The 21621-nt window shown below is 46.4% G+C and overlaps 1 long non-coding RNA gene across 1 annotated transcript; it reads right to left on the reverse strand.

Moving 5' to 3' along the window:
- Positions 1-19: 19 nt before the first annotated feature.
- On the reverse strand, positions 20-21621 carry LOC135367900 (uncharacterized). The gene is made up of 4 exons (XR_010414574.1): positions 21513-21621; positions 21314-21452; positions 19860-19991; positions 20-135 (listed from the first exon to the last, which is right to left on the reverse strand). It is a non-coding gene; the product is annotated as an uncharacterized LOC135367900 (long non-coding RNA).

Here is a 21621-nt window from a genome sequence, read left to right on the forward strand (position 1 = left end):
GATATGATCAGCAATTACCTTGCAGTCCGTGATGTTTCTGCTAGTGCTCTTCACCTGTACTGATGCGATAAGCTTTTGTAGCGAAAGCTTCTTCGTGACGTGATATATTCATGTCATTGCGGCTTCATGAGGAATCTGAATAAAAAGAGAGAGAGAAGAGAACAATAAAATGAATGTTGATGCAAAGGAACGGCGATGAACTTAGATTTTATTTTCTGGCTTCCCACCACATTACTTTTGTCATGCGAAAGCATAAAATGAATCACCGTCTCACAATGCGGCTCTCTGAAAACAAGAAAAATTAAGCCGAACAAAAAATTTGATTTTTTGTTATTGGTGATGATTCACATTTTTATGGCGCAAAGCCATCTATGGCTACAAGTCGCCGCTCTATAGTAACGAATGAAGAAACTATTTCAAAATAAAACCATCCTAACGACAGGCAAGTAAAATTAAATGATGAAATACATGAAAGACGCCTTTCTAACGCTACATACCGCCGAGATGTCCGATACTATCCGAAAAATTCGTGTACCCCGGCAGAGGGCAGGAGCACCGGGCGCCAAGCAGTGAGGCCGAGTGAAGTAGTAAAAAGTATCAATAAAAATCAGGGGTGTGAATCGACAGTGTCAATTTAATTTCACGGTACCTAAACATTCATCTCGACGTCATATTTCAATATACTGTACAGCGATTCAACTCAGAACACAAAGCGAGAAATCGATTGTAACTGACAAAAACCTGGCATTGTGTTGCGAGTATCAGTGTAGCGAGTGACAGATCTAACTCTCCTCTCGCAAAGCATATCCACAGTTATTTCTCAAGACTGCACAAAGGGTATCGGGAAGTCTGAACTGTATGCATCTCAAGCGCAACAGTTGAAGTCTGAGAACTATGAGCATTTATGTGAGTGTACACATTGCAAAGCCAATATAGATCCTATTTCTCTTTTCAAGCAAGCTTCGTTTTCTCAAAGGGATAAAGTTACGCTTCTTTTTCCTTGATGCGTTTCAGACAGAGCGAAACAAAATGAAAAGAAAAAAAAATGTGAGGAAATAGAAAGGATCCGGTAACAACTCTTTTCGCTCAGCCAGAGTCAGATGCAATGTGTATGATGTAATTTTTCTCGTTTTTAGTGCTCCCTACGGAGCACTATATCTTACTGCTATATTTAGTGAGAAGCGCTTTATTTCTGCTCAGGTTTCTAAGAGCATTTTCCTTCTAATCCAATCTAATCTAAGGGCATTTCGAGGATGAAGACGCGAAATAAAATGCGGAGCTGAGCATTTATTTATGGGGGGCATTTTGATAACCGCACTGGAACGAGAACTCTGCCCGAGCGTATATTGTAAATTTCCTTTCCGCTTCATTGCAAAGAAGGCGCGAAGTTATTTCTCTTTCCACGTACGTGTGAGTGTTTTTGTTTGTGTCTGTCTGCCTGTCTCTGTCTGTCCGCGCGCGCGCGCGCGCGCGCGTGTGTGTGTGTGTGTGTGTGTGTGTGTGTGTGTGTGTGTGTGTGTGTGTGTGTGTTTGTCGTGCATATTTTAGAGGGCAAGTGAGTGGATGAATAGTGAGGGAGAGGCTCATGAAACATAGAAGGGGAATCACAACATTACAGGACCAGTGAAAGACCCCACCGTTCTTTTTTTTTTTTTCGGTTTTGGCTGCTGCGGGTCAAGAAACAGCGAGCATCCTTGCACAACAACAACAACAACAAATAAGTACTGATCTAGTGGAATGTTTGGCTTGCACAAAAAGGGCATGTTGCGAATCAAAAGACATACAACTGAGCAAAAAAAAAATAACAACAACAACAAACAAGCTCTTACAGGGCCCATGCTTCCCAGTGCACTGTTGAACAAAAATTCGAGAGCTCTTCGGGGACCTTCTAGGGCTCAGCCGTCATATTTGCCTGGGATCTAAAACACAGTGTATGACCAGGGTTTCCATATTTCACAAAATATTCGTAAGCTACAGGTATCACGCGAGAGAATACATTGTGACTGCGCAAATAGTGATCTGTTCACAAAAGTGACTGACGACCTTTTTTGGGTGAATACAACGAAGGCCCATACACAATACAAAAAAGCCCACTGGAGAGAATCTTTTTAAAAATAGCCGGATTTTTTTTCAACCCTGCATCTAGGCCAGCGTCGGGATTCTTCGCCTTTGCTGTCTTCTACGCGCAGTTTTCCCTTTCGTATTCGCGTCTGCAGCTTGTGAGCGATGGTACCGTCTCAGTCTCATTAACTTGCCATCTTGCACTTCGTGAGATCAGGTTACCGTGCCGCATAACTTATTCGCCGCACTTGCATTCCTCTAGTGTAGAAACTTTCCGGGGAGGAACCAATTTATCAGCCAGCAGAGAAGTTATTAGTCGCAGATACAGCGAACTAATGCGGAGGATTGACGTCACGTTTCGTTACGAATGTTTTTCTCGGGAATTATTCCCGCAGTTAGGAGGATTACGGGCTTCGGCTCGCCTAGGGCAGTGTGGTACTAATTCTATCCAACCAGGTACTTGGTACGACCGCATTGTACGCGAGCGCTCACCTTCATTTCTGTCAGCGTTATGAGTGTAGCTAAAACATGGAATATATGCAAGAAGGTATATAGAGGGTACAAAAACAATAATATGTCGACGAAACACAGAACTTCAGCTCAGGATGTATGCGATGTAGCAGCGACGAATCACTCTGCAACTGCAGCCATCGCTGTCTGCACATTCCCTGCGACATTCGCCTTAATGAAGATGTAACATCTGACTTTGAGTATATCACCGGATGTAGTGTTGAAGATAGGTGTGCTATGTCCGCTAGTTCGTCAACCGCGCTCTGTTCAGACGTTTTTTTATACCGGTGTCCGTTGAATGTGCCTCATGGCCATCATTTTCTTCATAAAGTCGGAAGAGCCGACTCATCGAATTGTTCGGTTTGTGCAACGGTGGAGGATAGTGAGCATATTATAATGCACTGCACTATAAGTATGCATCTCAAAGAGCTATAGTGAGAGCTACACTTGCTCGACTAGACAGCAGGGTCTTCGATATAGTGAAGGTGTTGGGACTTTGGGCACCGAACACGAGGGATGCTGCCTGTGCGGCACTTGTGAAATTTGTTCAAAGCTGTGGGATGGATACAACCTTCTATGATTCTCTGTGCATGATCGCCACACGCAGCCGCTGACGCTGGGAACCCTAGGCAACTTCCGGTTGTGCCGTCTGTTTGTAAACAGTGAAAGGGTGAAGCAGCGGTGTCGCCGGGGTAGCCGCGGCGGTGTTGCTTGGGGGACCGTGCGTCCTGGGTGGACTTCACAGGGAAGTGTGCTGACATTTACCCAGGGCAAAAAACAAGGAAAAGCTCCCGTAGGCTATTTCTCAACTCGACCCCCGCGCATTTCGTCTCGTGTGGCTATCGGCACATGAACGTGGCAGCTGGATCGTCTCCTTCTCCTCCCATTAGCTACGCCATCTACCACGAGGCCTCCAGGAGATGTTAGCACATGATCCCCCACCACCACCACCACCACAAAAAGAAAAAGAAAGAGGTATCTCTCCACCACTTGTTACGATCTTTCTCCGCAGTCAGTCAGGAGGAAAGTTAACGATTTTCTTACCGTTGCTACTTCCTCCCTCGTGTTCTTCAAGAAAGGAAATTAATGAGGTTGTAAGAAAGTCACGAAGGGAGTAACTTGTCGAGACACTGCTCGTTGCTCCAGATGTGAGAACTAGATTTATTGCGGCTGGACCACCCTTCAGTGAATTGTCGAGCTTCGTATGGCACTCTCTTTGTTCTTCGTGTGTGACACGCTTGCGAAAACTATTTCTGTATGTAAGAATGTGGTTTATAGCCGTGTCGTTCTAATCCGAAGCTTGCATGGTTACATTTTTATGCACTCTTCGGGCTTCCCTGATGTGAGCGTTGACCCGTCAATTGGACTTAGTTCATGAGTTGGTAGTTCAAAAGCCAATTTCTCACGAAAGCCTCATGTGAAAGAAGATATGCTAGCCTTGAAGAGATTGCGTAACGATGATGCTTTGACGGTTTATGGTGCAAAATCAACTGTTTACCTTTACATCTACAAATAAAGTAAAGGCACTACAGTAAGCACGACTAAAGGTATCGACAATTTGCCAAACGTGCACCAAAAACAAGGGGAAACGGCCCTGACACCCGAAATTAAGCGGCCGAATACAGTAAACGTATTTTCATTCGCGATGTATTAATTTTCGTGAATTTCGCGCCCGCTGAAAACTCCCGAAAAATTGTACTTGCGAACAGAGCTTGACGTTAATCCCTGTGAAAGGAAATAGCCCTGGAATCGCGAAATTAAATATACGCGCGAATAACTTCGCAAATGACTGAATGCGCCATTCGCGAAAATTAATACATCACAAATGAAAGTACATTTACAGTATTTGGAAAATTAAACTTCCACGGATAAACAATACATTTGGAGGTAATAGTTATGAGAGGCATACGGCCGTGTGGACGTTTCTTTGCTTTTTGTTTTAAGGAAAGCGTACTGACTAACTGCCCAACGCTACTACTTATTCTGCTGTGCTTATTCTCTTGTGGGGTCTTATTCCGTTGCCTCGGCACATCTCCGAGTCATCTGTCTCAAGGGAGCCTCCACTCGCTATATAGGACTCTCCGCAGTTCCCCGGTGCGTGCCGCCAGGAAGCGCGGAGCAATAACGCTTCCGGACCAAATCCAATCGTTGTATCGACGCCGCTGGTAATGCGGTTCCTGGTCACACTATCCATGTTGCCCAAACCCGCGCTATGAAGGAAAGGGAGGCAGAATAAGCAGTAGCTGCCGTCGTACGAATGTGTTACAACAAATAGCTAGGAAGATCAGTCGTGTGACTACACAGGCAAATGAAATTGGCTCTCTTTGGGGAAATTAGGGCAGGCGGCGGCTACTTAGGGACATGTTCCGTGTTCTCTGTGTGAGGAGCGTGATTATATTTTGGAAAGTGGCTGTCCTGAGGCTGCCTCTTCCTGTGTTGTATGTGTACGCGCGCGCGTACATATAACACAGGAAGCGGCAAGAGATGTACGTGTGCAAGTGTGTATGTGTGTATTTGTGTGTGTGCAAGTGTGTATGTGTGTATTTGTGTGTGTGCAAGTGTGTATGTGTGTATGTGTGCAAGCGTGTATGTGTGCAAGCGTGTATGTGTGCAAGTGTGTATGTGTGCAAATGTGTATGTGTGTATGTGTGCAAGTGTGCAAGTGTGCGTGTGTGCGTGTGTGTGTGTGTGTGTGTATGTATATGCATGTGTATGTATGTGTGTATGTGTATGTTTTTTTAATTACGTGTTTGCGCTGCGAAGCAACTCTGGCTATGAGCGGCGTACAGACGTGGACAGGCGGAGAGAGGACAGCAGGAAAGAGTGGAGGACAGAGGAGGGTTAGTATGCGTCCTGGGCAGACATCAGGGGGAACTGGGCCGACATTCGTCTTGAAAGTCTTTGGAAAAAGCAGGGACAGCCTCACACAGCACAGCCGGTGACAGGATTCGAACCCGTGTCGTCTCCCAGTCTCGGCGTGAATGTATGTATGTATGTATGTGTGTGTGTGTGTGTGTGTGTGTGAGAGAGAGAGAGAGAGAGAGAGAGAGAGAAACATGTGGGGGAGAATATGAAGGGAGTGATTGCGTGTCCCGCGTTCGTTGAATGAGGCGCCTTGGCCAGTCGCCGAGAAGCCGTGCCAGCGTAGCGTAGTGGTTAGTGCCCTCCACCGGCAATCGAGAGGTGTGTGGTTCGATACCCGTCGCAGTCTGTCTTTTTCGACGACAGCCAAATTTCAATCTTTCACGATTACATCTTGTTCGATTCCTACTGCTCTTACAAAGCGCGGACACAGGGGGGATAAAAAGGAGAGCGCGTTTGCCTTTTTGAAGGAGCAGGCGCAGATGCTGGTTTCGACTTGAGTGCCCGTAAAACGAATATTCGCCACACAACACGCTAAATGACGGCCACTGCAAAGAACGACGCCGTTATCGCGACTGATCCGTAAAAAGGTCGAGGCGTGCGCCTTTTTGTGACAATTAACATAGTTGCATAAGTGTCATAAAAGGACATTCGCCTTCCATTTCGAACAAATCAGGGCAGAGAACGATGGTTATTCGGGATGGTTGGCTGGGTGCGTCTTATGCGGTGAAGTTTTGTTGTAAGAGTGTACGACCCGTGAAGTCGGCCCAGGATGTAAGGTCCCCCCCCCCCACCTGCGATAGTTGTGACCTCCGCCTGAGCGTGCCCGACTACGGCAGGCAGTTCCATCATCACCACCACCACCACTACCACCATGACCCAGACAGACATTTACTTTTGATTCTGCGATGACGATTTTTAATAGTGGAACTTGCATGGTTTCCTAACGTCGTATTTCGGGGTGTTTCAGCAGTAGTGTCCAATGACTTGTAACTGTATTAAAAAGAAAATGGATGTAATGACTAATTGCTTTTAAACGACGTTCATGGCACATTTAATCAAATTTTATCAGTGCATCCCATGATCGTCTCGAAAGTCGAGACAGAGCACCTGTGTATTCCATTTAATTGTATCGAGAGAGTGCATTGAACTAAGAGAGAGAGATCGAGAGAGTGATGTTGATCATTGTTTGTCGGTATGCTTCCAGCAGACAGAAGATGTCGTTTATGAAAGGCTGTATCTAAACAAAAAAGTTTCGGAGAGCTCTTTAAAATATTTTTTGGACGTACTGCTTGCGACATACTTGTCTGGAATCTCCAGCCCCTGGCCCACCTGTCCCCTATCGGCGGTGTCGCGCGCGAAGGACCCATACCATTATCGCCTCCGAGGGGAGGCCGCGTTTCACACAGCGCCACCAACCGGGAGAGATCATCTGTGATCATAGGTGGGCATTTTGGTGAAACCTCACTCGTCCTCACCCTCACGGCCCTCACGGGCACATGCCCTTACTCGCTTTCACCCTCACCGCCCTCACGAGCATAGGCCCTCACTCGCCCTCACCCTCACCGCCCTCATGGGCACATGCCCTCACTCGCCCTCACCCTCACCGCCCTCACGGGCACATGCCCTCACTCGCCCTCACCCCCACGGCCCTCACAGACACATGCCCTCAATCGCCCTCACCCTCACCGCCCTCACGAGCACAGGCCCTCATCGCCCTCACCCTCACGGCCCTCATGAGCACATGCCCTCACTCGCCCTCACCCTCATGGCCCTCACGGGCACATGCCCTCACTTGCCCTCACCCTCACGGCACTCACAAACGCAAGTCCTGAGGGTCTTCCATTGACCCATATACGGGCAGGGCAGGGTGCACTTTAAAAGGCTGGTGTGCCCGTTTTTAGCAATTTTCGTCTACTTTGCGCTGGGAACATAGCAAAGCCTCCTGAGCTGACTGATTACTTCGTGGTATGGTTCCCGCGACGCAACTACCGAAAGCGTGCACTTTAAAGGGTAGGTGTGCCGGTTTTTAGCAATTTCGTCTATGTCGCGCTGGGAACACAGCAAAGCCCAGGACACTTGGCTGTGTTCTCAGCGCGACGTACACGAAATTGGTAAAAACGTGCACACCAGCCCTTCAAAGTGCACCCTGCCTGTAGTTGGGTCAGTGGACCCATATCACCAAGTCATCAGTCAGATCAGGACGCTTTGCTGTGTTCCCAGCGCGGCATAGACGAAATTGCTAAAAACGTGCACACGAGCCCTTTAAAGTGCACCATGCCTGGAGTTGGGTCGCTGGAACCATATCACCAAGTCATCAGTCAACTCAGGACACGTGGCTGTGTTCCCAGGGCGACGTGGACGAAATTGCTATAAACGGGCACACCAGCCCTTTAAAGTGCACCCTGCCGGTAGTTGGGTGGCTGGAACCATGTCACCAAGTAATCAGTCAGCCAAGACGCTTTGCACTGTTCCCAGGGCGACCTATACGAAACTGCTAAAAACGGGCAGACCAGCCCTTTAAAGTCACACTGCGTGTAGTTAGGTCGCTGGAACGATATCACCAACTAATTCGTCAGTTCAGGAGGCTTGGCTGTGTTCCCAGCGCGACGTAGACGAAATTGCTAAATACGTGCACACCAGCCCTTTAAAGTGCACCCTGCCGGTAGCTGGATCGCTGGAACCATGCCCACGTCTCGTAAGCGTCATTTAACCTCATTTCTGAATGCACTCATACTAACCTCACACCCCTCAGGCCTCACTAGTGACTTCACTCACACAGACCTGGCGCCCCTCAGACCTCATGAGTGCACTCACAGGAGGTCTCATATGAGGGGCAAAACCTCATTAGTGCACTCACAGGAGGTCTCATGAGGGGCAAAACCTCATGAGTGCACTCACAGGAGACCTCATGACGGTAAGGACCTCATGAGTGCACTCACGGATGGCCTGATCGCGGACTTGCCCTCACTCACCCTCACCTCAAAGGCGTGAGGTGAGGGTGAGGGGCACTCATGGGGGCCCTCATGAGTGAGTTCGCCCAGCTATGTCTGTGATACGTGGGCGTCGTCTGCTAGCATGGGGTACCCTTGAGTACCACAGATGAGCATTCCCGGTTGGTGGCGTTGCGTGAAACACGGCCTCCCCTCGGAGGCGATAATGGTATAGGTCGGTATAGGCATAGAATGAGAAGTTACCGGTCAAAAAGAACTCGTTACAAGTTAAGTTACCGTGTGGAAAATGTAACTAAGTTAATAACGAAGTTCGTCAGCCTGAAATGTAACTCGCAGTTACTGAGTTACTTATAAAAAAGAACGAGTTACTTCCAAGTTATTTCGGACACAAAATAGCATTACGCAGGTGCAGCGCGCGTGAGCAGTTGAGTTAGATCTTGAGTTGTCTGCGGAGGAGTGCAACACGCTTAGATCGTTTTCGTTTATGTCCAACAATAGACCTCTCCCTGTTTATAAACAAATGACCTCATAGTGTTCTTCAGCGCCAAAAATTCGGTAGAATTGAACTACGCTCGATAGCTAGAGGTGAACAACGTCGCCCTCGAAAGCCACGGTCTTGAGGGGATTACGATATGGTCCCTTAAAGAGACGGGACCCTCGGTCCTGCTTTTCTTTCAATGGGAGGTAGCGAACAAGTGCCAGTTCGTGGAACCGAGCCCTGCCCTTCCGATTTGTTTCGATTTCAGTCTGTCTACCAATGTCATGACGACGTTTCTCTAGTAGAGGCCTATTCGAACGCAATGCATCTTACTCCCTGTGAGCGCACAATGGTTCAGCTTCATTTCAATGGCAGCGATTCTTTTCCTGAATAAAATACTGTCTTTGATTGAATATCACGTTTTATGGGAAAAAATGCTATGAAACAACGGGACAGAAAACAAGAAAATATGTGGACGTGAGTGAAAAGCGAGTTAAAAGTAACTTGGAACTTAACTTAAGTTACTTTGGCAAAGTTACCTGAAAAAGGAACGAGTTCCTCTGAAAGTTACCACGGCGCAAAAGTACCGAGTTAAGTTACAAGTTACCAAAAAAAGGAACTTAGTTACAGTAACGAGTTACTTGTAACGAGTTACCTCGAACTCTGGGTATAGGTCCTTTGCGCGCGACACCGCCGATAGGGGACAGGTAGGCCACGGGCTGTTGTTTCCATACAAGTATGTTGCAAGCAGTACATCTGCAACTGAATGAGCAAGGGTGAAGACTAGACGTCGGGGACTGTCTTGGTATCACCTGTCGGAACGGCGGAGTTGAGTGAAGGAACACTGAGCTATATACAGTGTTTTCGCGAGGCATTTATTTGCTAAGGAAGTTTCTTTCTTAATATGAGATAATAAGACAGTATAATTGCGACGTACAATCCTCATATGGTCGAACGACGTATGGTCGTATGTCGTATGGTATAACGAAACTAATGTAGTTATTCATGTTTTTATACGTGCAACAAGACTGTAGCATGCCTAAAATCAGGGATTCCCGAGACCATATCATATCTGATTACTATATACGTGATGATTTCGCACGCAGGAACCTTACATACCCATACTTAAGCCGACGTCTTGAAGACTTAAATCTTGCAAGCACTCAACCTCGTACGAAAAGACGAAACGACAAGTACAACAGCGCAAATGCGGCTTAGTTTTGAGAGCATGCCTGCCTTGCCTATATACTTGATGTCTGTATTTTCTAGACATGAACAACGAGGGAGAAAAGCAACCTCATTTATCATGTCTGATTTGCACGGTGGATATCAGAGTCCGCCAAAGCGGAATCATGCATTATTCATAACACGCCACAAACGTTATGTAGTATCCTGCAGTGAAAAGGCGGGAAAAGCAAGTTTGATCTTCACAAAATAAAGACCTGTCCCAAAGCGACCATTCGAAGGGAGCGGATGAGGAGCTAGCTGTTCGCGCGGTTCGCCATCGTTGGAAGAAACGTTGGAGGAGAGCAAACGGAAGGGAAAAGTACGGGTGATAGTAATATGTTTCAGAAATTGAGTTTCATTGCAGTTTTGTTTACGTTGTGTGGTATCTGAAGGACAATGCTGTAACAAAATATGGAGGAAGAGTGTTTTCTATTATTATTATTGTAGTTATTCTATGTTTTTGGCGCGTCCAAACCCAACGAAAAATTCCAGACGGACTGTGCTATAGGATTCGGGCCCACAAACTAATGCGTTTAACATGCCCTCGAAGCTGCAAATGACGAGCATAATGCTGGCGCTGAGACGCGAACGGTGCGTCCGAAGAACTCTATAGAAACGATACGATAAAGCCAATCCAATCCAATCCAAGCTTAGCAATGCTATGTCACCCGCTGCAAAGAAGCAGGGCGATTGGCTTGTGATGTTTTCGAAACTGTTATCGTGAGAACCTTCCGATGTACATAAAATGTCTATTAAGTGCTTAACCTCCTAAGTCTTAACGTCATTCGTGCGGTGTCACACGTAAATATTTAATGACATTTGTCTAAATGACGGTTTCTGCTTAATGAGATCGCCGTAACTCATTCGACGATGAAATGTCTACTCTGGCTCACATTACCCTGCGCACGTAGAGCAACAATTTTATTCGCATAATACCACTTTGTACCGTGCAGGACAAGATTATTTCTTGAGGCTACAAGAGTGTTCTTTAATGACGGAAACGCTGGAGCTGCTTGAAATGTTCACTGACAAAAGCGCATCATCGACGGCAGTGGCGGCATCGACATCGCGGCATATTATGTCACTGCAAACTGACCTGAACCACGACCTTCGGGGATAATGCCATTCGGGACCCCAATGGCATTAGACGGTAATGTCATTTGTTCTACCCGTACGGCACAGGTATAATAGAACCAACCTAATGTTCACCAAGCTTTGCACCGGTTTCTTACTGCGTGGGAATTCCAGCTGCTAACTTTAGCATTGCGGTTGCCTTAAGTGCATATGTTATATTTCAATTTACTTTCGTTCTGCGGTTGTTATCAAGCTGCATGACGTACTGCATGACGTTGAGGATAAGGCTTCAAAAGAAAGCCAGTCGCCTATCAAGCAGTGAAAGAACGGAGGGAGAGGAAATGCGCCTGCGAGACACTTCCTCGAGTTTCTTTTCAAACCTTTCTTTTCTCGCTTCTCTATATGCGGCTATTTCCATATACTGCCTTCCTCAGACCTGCCTTGTCAACTCCATTGACCCGTCAGGCTTCCCACCATTGAAGCAAACGGAGACGAAAAAGAAAGAAAACACTTTACGTCGTTAGATATTTCGTTTCCGAGTTTCGGCGCGGTGGAAGAACCCTACGTGAAGGATACGATAAAGGAAGTTGTCAAATCCTAGCTGAGCAATGTGATGTCATCCACTTCGGAGGTATATACAAAAACGCGATTCAAGGAATGGGCGACGCCATTAGTGCTGCCACCCCGTGGTAGTCATAGGAACTGTGCACGTGTGGCCTGCCGTTTTCCGAGTTCCTTCATTTTCCCGTGTATATGTTTTAATACGTTGTCGTGTCCGTTTGTGTTCATTTCGTGGCCGCTCATTTTCTCCCGCTCGGGAACCAAGCAATCTTCTTTTTCCTTGATCTTTCGAACGTTGATACGCTAGTCTGATGTTTACCGGATGACTAGCAATATATAGAATGTGACGTTACCGTCAGTCATAGTCGTTAGGGATCCCTAACGGATACGGTATCATCAAACTTCTACATTTTCCTAAAACTCGAGTTTTAGGAAAATGTAGAAGTTTCACGACACCGTATCCGAAAACATGGTAAGCCAATTGCCTGATTCCTTTGGGGTGGCTGACATCATGTTGCTGATATCTGATTGACTGACACCGATACGGAGTCGGGAATCGGAGCGCGCTTACGATTTCCAAAAAACTCTCTTTTGAAGACGGCGGTCACCAGTGTTCATCCCAATGGGAAGAGCGATTTTGGCAGTCCACCCCTGTTGTGTCGTCGCTGGGAACGAGGCTAAGGAGCGCACGGAGACTGGTGGTTTGAGAGTAACGCGACTAGGTCTATAGCCCGATTGGCTTATCATGATCGTTTTACGATCTACTAAGACTCACTTGTCTGTTGCCTTCCTCGTCCCAGAGGAGGGGAGTTGCAATCGCGTTATGAATCGTCAGCAGCGTCATGCAACGTGCTCAGCGTGCCATGACGCACTATTTGTTGTTTCTCTTGGATTTACAGGATTTCGCAAAGATAAACCTTGGGGTTTGTAATGGGGATAAAACAAATAAAAACAGTGCCGGGAATCTGAAGTAGATGTTAGGGGAGGTATTATGCGCCAAAATTTTATATTATACCCGTTTCTCTGCGGATAAATCGTGGAAATTACATCAGGTGGAACACAATTAACTCCCTCACTCGCACAAGTAAGGGAAGCGGTCAAGTCCAGACGTAAGCACTAGGCAAAGTCTTTTCATAGAAGCTGTCTATTCGTACGTGTGCATAAATATTTTCACTTTTATATATCTTACAAGTCCCTCCTTGTTCGTTTGGTTTTATGAGAAAGAGCAGCAGCTGGTCTATATGAGCTAAAATATTCCATACAAGCATTGGTGAAAAATCTATATCAACCTACTACTGATAAGCGATTTTCCTCCGTACATTTGCGGCGCGAAAGGAATAACAAAGCTAATTTGCAGTTAACTGTTAAATCTTACACAGTAGGTCGTACCGCGTCAACAAAAAATGCATAGTTTTTTTTTTGTTTTTTGTTTTTCTATAGCATCTTTTTGTCTTAGGTTCAGCGTAAGTTGATGTGTTTATATCTACTCTGCTCCGTAATAGTGAGTAGACTTGGTGACGGCTATCATATCTATACTGGTAGATGCATCTTTTGGTTGTGAACTGCCCGTGTGCTAGCTATCCACGCCACCTCTCTAGGAACCAAGTAGCATGAAGTGCAGTAGGGAAGCCGTACAGTAAAGCAACACACAGTTACGAGACGAAAACTTACAATGATACGCGCAAAATGCAACAAACGTGATAGGCAGTAGGACGTGCGAAGGAGCCCGCCGGAACATTCAATCATTTTTTCTCTCCTTCAGTTTCATCTTTTCTGGTTCAGTCTTGAAGACAGAGAATATATATTGTTTTTATAGAGAATATGTATTGTCTCGTATAGTCTTGGATTGTTTCAGCGTGCGCAGTGTTTACGCAGCTTGCGACGATGAAACTCGGCAGAGCGACGCGCTTCGGGTTTCGTAGGCGTGTTCGTAATCCGAGGAATTTTCTGAAGCAATAAAAATGGATCTAAATCATTGCTGTTTTAAAGCGTTAGCACTATAGCCGCATCTTGAAGAAAAGCCGGCGTCGTAGCGGGGTGACTGTGGTGCCCGTGTACAGCGCGGCACGTGACGGAGAAGACCGAATCAGGCTGCGCTCCGCGAGCTGATTGGGCCTTCTCCGTCACGTGGAAGCGCTGAGCACGTCAGCTGGAGCCGTCGTCAGTTGCGCCTCGTCTCTGGACGCATTCAAATGTGTCTCGTGCGTTCTCCGACAGTTTTGTGAGCGGCTCATGTCGGGTAGCATTTTTATAGTTAATGCCATTCAAAAGCTGGCAGCCACAGCACGGTCCTACCACGCTTGTTCCAACTCGAGCAAGAGCTGCAATTGAGATGCTCGTTAGGTTTACGACGCATTGAGATAGATCTGCGGTTTAGTTTGTCGCTGTTGTCTGCAGAAATTCATCCTCTCCAGCAAATCATAAACGAATGAAACGTTTACCGCTAGATGTCCTATATTGGAATAGATCGCAAAAGCTGCGCTGTGGTTGGCGCCTGTTTGCTGTGGTTATCATACGACTGGGTAACCCGGCATGCGTTATATATAGTGTGAGGTTCAAGAAAAAGATCATGTTCGTTCTGCCAGCTAAGGGCCTTTTGAGCATTGTATCAAGACTTTGCAATAGTTTCTTATCACGTGATCCACAAGAAGGTGATCTGTAACAGCTGTACAGCGACAACTTATCAATGTGTATAGTGCTATATCCTCAAGTCGTACATGCTGTGCATTCTCTGAGAATATTCTCTCACTGTTCTGTTTATATCAGCATCGAAGCGAGCTCTGCAAACGAATTCTATTTATTTCGTTCAGCCAGTGTCCCTCAAGGTCCCAGCGATTATCCCTACATTTTAGAGGACTCGGCAACATACTACTCCTGTAACGGTGGCGGCCTCTAGGCCCCCGGTTAACAGCAACAGCTACATGCATGCCGAAAGGATGAGGTGTTTCACGGCATCAGGAACTGCGATACCCTACCTCAGTGCATATTTTTTAAGTTCCGTCTTAGCGCCGCGAAGCAACTGTGGCTATGAGCGGCGTACAGACGTGGACAGATGGAGAGAGGACAGCAGAAAGGAGTGGGGGACAGGGGGGTTAGTATGTGTCCTGTGCCGACTTCAGGGGGAACTGTGCCTACATTCGTCTGGAAAGCCTTCCGAAAACCCAGGGAAAACCTCAGACAGCACAGCCGGTGACAGGATTCGAACACGTGTCAATTCCCAGTCTCGGCGTGGAAAGTGTTCATCTTAACCACGATGCCACGGGAGCTGGTCTCAGTACATGTGTATTAAAGGAGTTGAGACAGGTTATCCCTGGTTATCTCAGATCAACGTAAAAGACGTTTCTCTGCAGCGTCGTGCAGTCATCACCATATCATCGTCATCATGTATTTCTCTCTCTCTCTCTGAACCTGCATTGAAAGTTTCACAGCGAAGAGGGTAACAGAAGCGGAGAAAATGGGCACCGCGGATACCGAAACTCATGTGGCTCTGACGACACAAGCTCTCGCCGCCGCCAGTGAGGCAGCGCATTAGAAGTCACGTGCTTACGGCTGCAAATGGGAATGGGCGCAGCTCTGAGCTCTGTGACGTGTACGCTTCGCTCGGGAGTCTGTTCGAGAGTTTGTATCTCGCTAAGTATGACACGTAGAAGAACAATTCTTTTTTCCTCAGTATTCTGGAAAGCAGTACAATGCGTCCATGATGTAATGAACAACATGCATGAAAGTGTCCCAACCCCTTTTAATATATGAGTGGTATGGCGATGAAGGATGATGAGACACACACACATATGACAGAATACATAGCAAGTGAGATACTACACGTGCAGAGGTGCTGTAACTTGTAGTTAAAGGAAACCAATTGCTTTCAGGGCACGCTGGTGTCCTGTAGCAAGCAATCGACACATGGAGATTATTTACCCTAAGCACTACAGTCGGTAATGAGGCCGTAGATGACTGAAAGGCCCTACCCAGGGTCTCGAAATGATTTCGTCCTGCGATTGCAAATTGGTGAAGTTTCAGTACGACCTCCAATTTGTATGTTTTATTTGCCAGAAAATATATATTCGTATGTTCAAATATAAAGCCGCTACTGATGGTTGCGTGTCAGCCTTAAAATCAAATAGACACGCAACGAAACACCAGACAAATAGGGGCGCGTTTAGTCAAAATAGAGCAATTTGCAAGCAGCATACGATGATTTTGTTCGTACTACACGCAGACGATGATCACTTCCCACGGATAACGTCAACAGCATTCCAGCACATTCCACCACAAAATACAGTGCCTGAATTGTGATGTGACCGGATATTGACGTCGCCAGCAGGAAGCAAGTCCCAGTTCACGCGTTCTGAACTGGTTTCCTCGAATTCAAGATTACTCGAGCGTTCCACGTGTGTTTGCTTGCATGCGACTGCAAATCGTAGCAGACTGGTAGCCTATTGTTTTCCTTGCTACATTGCTGCAGAAGTTAAGCCAGCTAAGTGTTACACAGGTGCGCTGCAAAATTTCCGGGCCTTACGCATTATTACGAGACATGGTCAAAGACGGACATGTAGACTGATTATTGTGTATAGGTCGAGTATGTTTGTTTATACTAATATAATAAAACATAATGCGCACTTCACACAAGGTAGCCTAGCACGCTAAAGACAAAAATACCCAACTTTACTGTACAAGCGAGCACTTTTTACTCATTCATTTTTACTAATCCTAGCAAAAACGTTTCCAGTTAACGCACAGGATTTTAAAAGCTTTTAAGCATAACAAACAACGATTCGTTTAGGAATCATATAACAGGAAAACACCGTCACTCACGCAAAGTCACTGACATGTCTAATTACATGCATCTTCCTTATCAATGCAGCAGCTCCCTTACCCTCTTACAACAGCGGAACAATGTCATACATTCCTTCTATCAACCTCCTCTAAGCGTATCCTTATCGCGTGGCATTGCTCCATCTTGATGCTGACGCAGAAAATGTATCTCGCTGCTAAACTGAAGACATAAACGCAACATGGCAGCGGTTTTAGGGGAAAATATAACGACACCGTTGCGCCAGAGATTCACTGTCCTTGCCTCAGTGTAATGGTCCTGTTATGGGTCCATAAATACTTGTAGCAGAAGAGTGTGTGACAGTGAAAGCCCCCTTTTCTTTCTTTTTTTCTTTTTTGCAGCCGTTGTTTACTGAAGATGTATATTTCTCGACGTCGTTAGAGTAGAACGCACACATAGATGGAACAGGGGGAAAAAAAAGCATATTTTATCCACGAAACTTTCGTTAAAATTTCGTTAAGTTTCTTTTTTTTTTTTTTTTTTTTTATAGTATGACAGCATTACATTCGAAACCCCACATGTTCTTACATACCTCGATTCCTTGCGGTGGAAATTCTACCGAATAAATAGTGACTAAACTTCGCACAAGCTTCCGTGTATCTGTCTCAAAAATGACTAAAATTGCTCTTTGTGTTCTTTTTTAGCGTGTAATGCTCTCTTGCTCTCTGCAAAATCAGTTGCTCGCGTCCACGCCAACACATGTAGTTTTGTCATTCGGACATGCCAGCTCAGTTTGTTAGCAACCTCAGCAGACCCTTGGTGAGAAACTTGAAAACCCTCGCGATGCTCACGTTGAGCGAGAGGGATTAGTATTAGGTTCGACACCCGCCTCGCAAATGAGCTACCCGGGGAACGGGACCTTGTTTACGCAGGGAATTAGATGTGATGCCCCCTTCGTATTCGATGTTTACAGGAAAATAGCAGTGACTAATTAGAAAGTCAACCACGCGTTCATGCATTTCGTTTTTAGTTACTTACAAATTTGCTCTACCTCGTGACTGCTGAAGTATAGCTTGAACGTCTCTTTGCTGTAGCGCCGCCCTATGGTCACAGCACAAGTGGGCTACGTCTTCAATCACGAATGTAATCGTCAATCTTCATGCTACACAAAAAAGATTTCGCGTTCTACAGCCGTACTACTATTCCCTGCCGCAAGGTTACCCGATATAACCAGTCCTGTCGACCAACAATGCGTGTGCTAATGTGTCTTATCTTATCTACCCAACGCTGTTACCTTTCAGCCTGCTTCGCTCTTTCTCCGCCTTTTTAGGTTTGCCTCGCTCGTGCACTTTCACCATGACTTTCACAAAGGAATGGGCGCCGCCATTAGTGCTGCCGCCCCGTGGTAGTCACAGAAACTGTGCACGTGTGGACTGCCGTTAGCAGAGTTCTACATTTTCTCGCGTGTGTTTTCGTTCATTTACGTGTTCATTTCGTGCCGGTTCATATTCTCTGGCTCGGGAACCAGTGCAGAACAGATATCGCATCGGCCAGCACTCCACACGTGAACAACTGTGCATATCGCACGCGCAGAAGCAAGCAATCTTTTTTTTTTTTTCTTTATCTTTCGAACGTTGATACGCTAGTCAGATGCTTACCGGATGACTAGTTCTATGGAATGTTACGTTATCGTCAGACATACTCATTGAAGACGGCGTCCGCCAGTATTCATCCCGATAGGAAGAGCGATTTTGGCAGTCCACCCTTGTTGTGTCGTCGCTGTGAGCGAGGCTAAGGTGCGCACGGGGTCAAGTGGTTTGAGAGTAACGCGACAAGGTCTAGATTACGTTTCGCCGCCGCGCAAAGCATGCTGATGGCATTATCAGCCTTATCAGCCTATCAGCCGACGCACTTTTCCCGCCGCAGCAAAATATAACCTCGAACCGGTCTTCTCGTGACGTCACATGTTACATCTTACGTGTGTTACATGTTTACCTCATTTACGTTACATGTTTACATGTTATGTTTGGACGACCCTCTGTTTACAAACATGTGACGTCACGAGAAGACCGGTTCGAGGTTATATTTTGCTGTGTTGGACACGAAAAACGTGAAAAACGCGTCAGCTGATTGGCCGATGATGCCCACCAGCATGCTTTGCGCAGCGGCGTTACGTAATCAATGACGTATGGGCACAGGCTCGCGGTCCCGTGCCGTAGCAACGCCACCTAGATACAAAAGGCCTGCTTATTGCCTCCTCTCCCTCCTGCGCTACGTGATATATAAAGTCAAAATTCGTCTGCTACCGCGAATCGCCGTTCTGCGAATCCAAGAACTCGGAAATGATTGCAGCTAACTTGGAACCTGTAGACCTGAATCTGTAGACAAAAAGCGCTACATGCTTTCCAGAAAATCAGTCTTGAGAAATATATGGGACCGTTTTGTGCGTTTGTGTGTTTTCCCATTGAGCACGCGGAGACGTTCAATCACTACTCGCGGACGACGGTGCTTCGTCCCCATAGCTACGACCTCTGAAAGCTCGTTCGTAAATGGCTACTGCCATCGAAAACACGATCCTGATTGGCTGACTCTTAGTTGTGACGTGACGTGGACGAGTACGACGGCTTTCTCTATCTAGCTGGTGTTGGCCGAAGGGCCTGCACGTATCATCAGAAGCCTGATGATGTTGATGGTGATGGATAAAAGAAAGAAGAAAAAAAGCCTCCCTCAGACGGTTTCAGTGCGTTCATGGAAGCGTGAACAGCGTCTTGCACTTTCGTCTTGTTTGCGACCAATGGAAGCGTTAACTCTGCTCGATGTCTGGAAAATAAATTTTTATGGGATCGGCGTACGATGAAATCGTTGCGATTGAACACGACTCTAAGCCACAAAGTTTACTTTTGGAGCTTCTGCGGATACTGAAAGCAATAAAAAATGAAGTACATTGTACCCCCCCCCTCCCACACACACACAGAGAGAGATTTCCAACACCCCCCACTAGAAGAAAATCCTGGGAAAGTCACTGCCAACGATTTGCCTGTCATGCGGCGGCGTGCTGCTCGGGGGTATCGCGCGTACTAGGTCAACTTCAAAGGGATCTATACCGACATTCCTTCTCAAGCCAGTACGAGCCACATGGTAGCAATAATGAGCAGTTTTATGCATGTGGTGAGTGCGCCTGTACCTGCAGTGGCACGTGCTCACATCATTTCGACCATCCGTGCGCACTTCTAACGTGCGCCACGTACCGTACGTACTACAAGCAAAATTGCTTTTTGTAAGGCGCCTTCACTCCTGTGAGCTACCTGTGAGCTGCCTGCGACATTAAACATAAGAATAAATTTATTTATTTATTTACCTTCTTTCCCTCTTCCTCTTCGCTCTCCTCTTCCTTCACGTATCGACGAGCGCCTCACTCTATGCATTCATTATTTCAGTTTCTCCCGCCACGTCCTTATCCTTCTTGTAGCTGTAGCAGCACGTTCCCCACCTGGTGGCGGACAAAGTGAGTGAAGTGAACTCCCACGCGACTTCCGCTTCGGAAATTCCGGTGGAGGAAGACGCCTGTCGATAAGATCCACCCCGTCACACGGCTTTTTCATTACCCGTCCATTATATTGTCCGCGAGCCCGGAAGCCCCTGCTTTACCGGTGCCGGCCAAAGCAGCTTTACGACTCGGCTGTGAGATGTGCTCTTAGCGTGCTACTTTGCTTATCTTATCCCACAATGAGAAATAAGTGTTCAAGGCATTCTGAAGTAGCGTCGTAATGCGACCCTTTGCACTCCAAAGTTTGGGTACCATACATTTTGTGAATCTTCGTGCCTGTACTTTCAGAGTAAAAAAATAAAAAGAAAAGAGCAATTTCAGTCCTTTTGGGGGATAAATACATTCCACAACCATTTGTCCCTTTCAGAACTAAACGCGAGAAAGTTTATGCGAAATTTACGAACTACAGTCAGATTCCTTTATAACGAACACCTTTTTAACGAAAATACCACTACAGAATTTTTTTTTGCGGTCCCGCTGGAGCCCTATAGGTCCAATAATGGACATCCTTTCTAACGAAAATACCTTTACTGCACTTTTTTTTTCTTTTCTTTTTTGCTGCCCCCTGAGTTTCGTTGTAAAGGAGTTTGACTGTATTTTCAGTGGGAGTAAAGGGAAAGAAAAGGGGAGTAACTTCAAATTAGAGGACTAGAAACTGTAACCACTCCCAATTTACTCCCTTTATTCTTTGAGTGTGATTCTTTTTTCAATTCCGCGTCAGCACCGCGAAGCAACTGCGGCTATGGGAGGCGTACAAAACGTGGATAGAGAACAGGAAGGAGTGGAGAAGAGGGTTTAGTATGCCGCCGTAGACCGGCTGCAGGAGGTACTGTGCGACATTTAATTGTCTGTAAAGTCGCCCGGAAAACCCAGGGAAAAACCTCAGACAGCACAGACAGCGCCAGGATTCGAACCCATGTCACTTCCCAGTCTCGGTGTGGAAGGCGATCACCCTAACCACTACTCCACGCGAGCTGGTGCGTGAATAATAGCTACGTTCAATGAAGCAAAGCGTAGCCTCCTATATACTGATCAAGCCTGCCCGCTGAGCCTGCTTTGGACAGCACGCTATTACACTACCTATAGGTCGGTTAAAACTCTACGTAACGACAGAAATTGAGGGGTAGGTCAGGACATCCGGAACACCGCTCCCCCCACCCCTAAATCGACCCCTTCCTATAACTGTAGTATCCGAGGATCATACATTTTTGCCCCAAAAATAAATTCATTATTTTTTTCAGTTTATAGATATATCTCACACTTACTAAGGTCCGTACGCAGCGCAGTCATTGTAGAGTCCAACTTCATTGGACAACATTGGTTGAAGATTGAAGTGACAGCTGCACCTGTTTGCAAGCTCCAAGGTTGGCGTTCTTGGATCCAGAACAGCAGCACACCTGCCCCCTATGAAATAATCATTCATTAACAAACATTGGTTCATTAACGAATGGGGGATGTACTTACGTCTTGCCTCTCTAATTCTCTTCCCGTTCTCCCTTTAAAAAACTCTAGTAACTGAGAATAATCTAGTTCGGCAAAAAATGGAATGTAGTTAACATAAGGCAAGGTAATG

The sequence above is a fragment of the Ornithodoros turicata genome, chromosome 9, assembly GCF_037126465.1.
Source record: "Ornithodoros turicata isolate Travis chromosome 9, ASM3712646v1, whole genome shotgun sequence".
Classification (NCBI taxonomy): Eukaryota; Metazoa; Arthropoda; class Arachnida; order Ixodida; family Argasidae; genus Ornithodoros; species Ornithodoros turicata.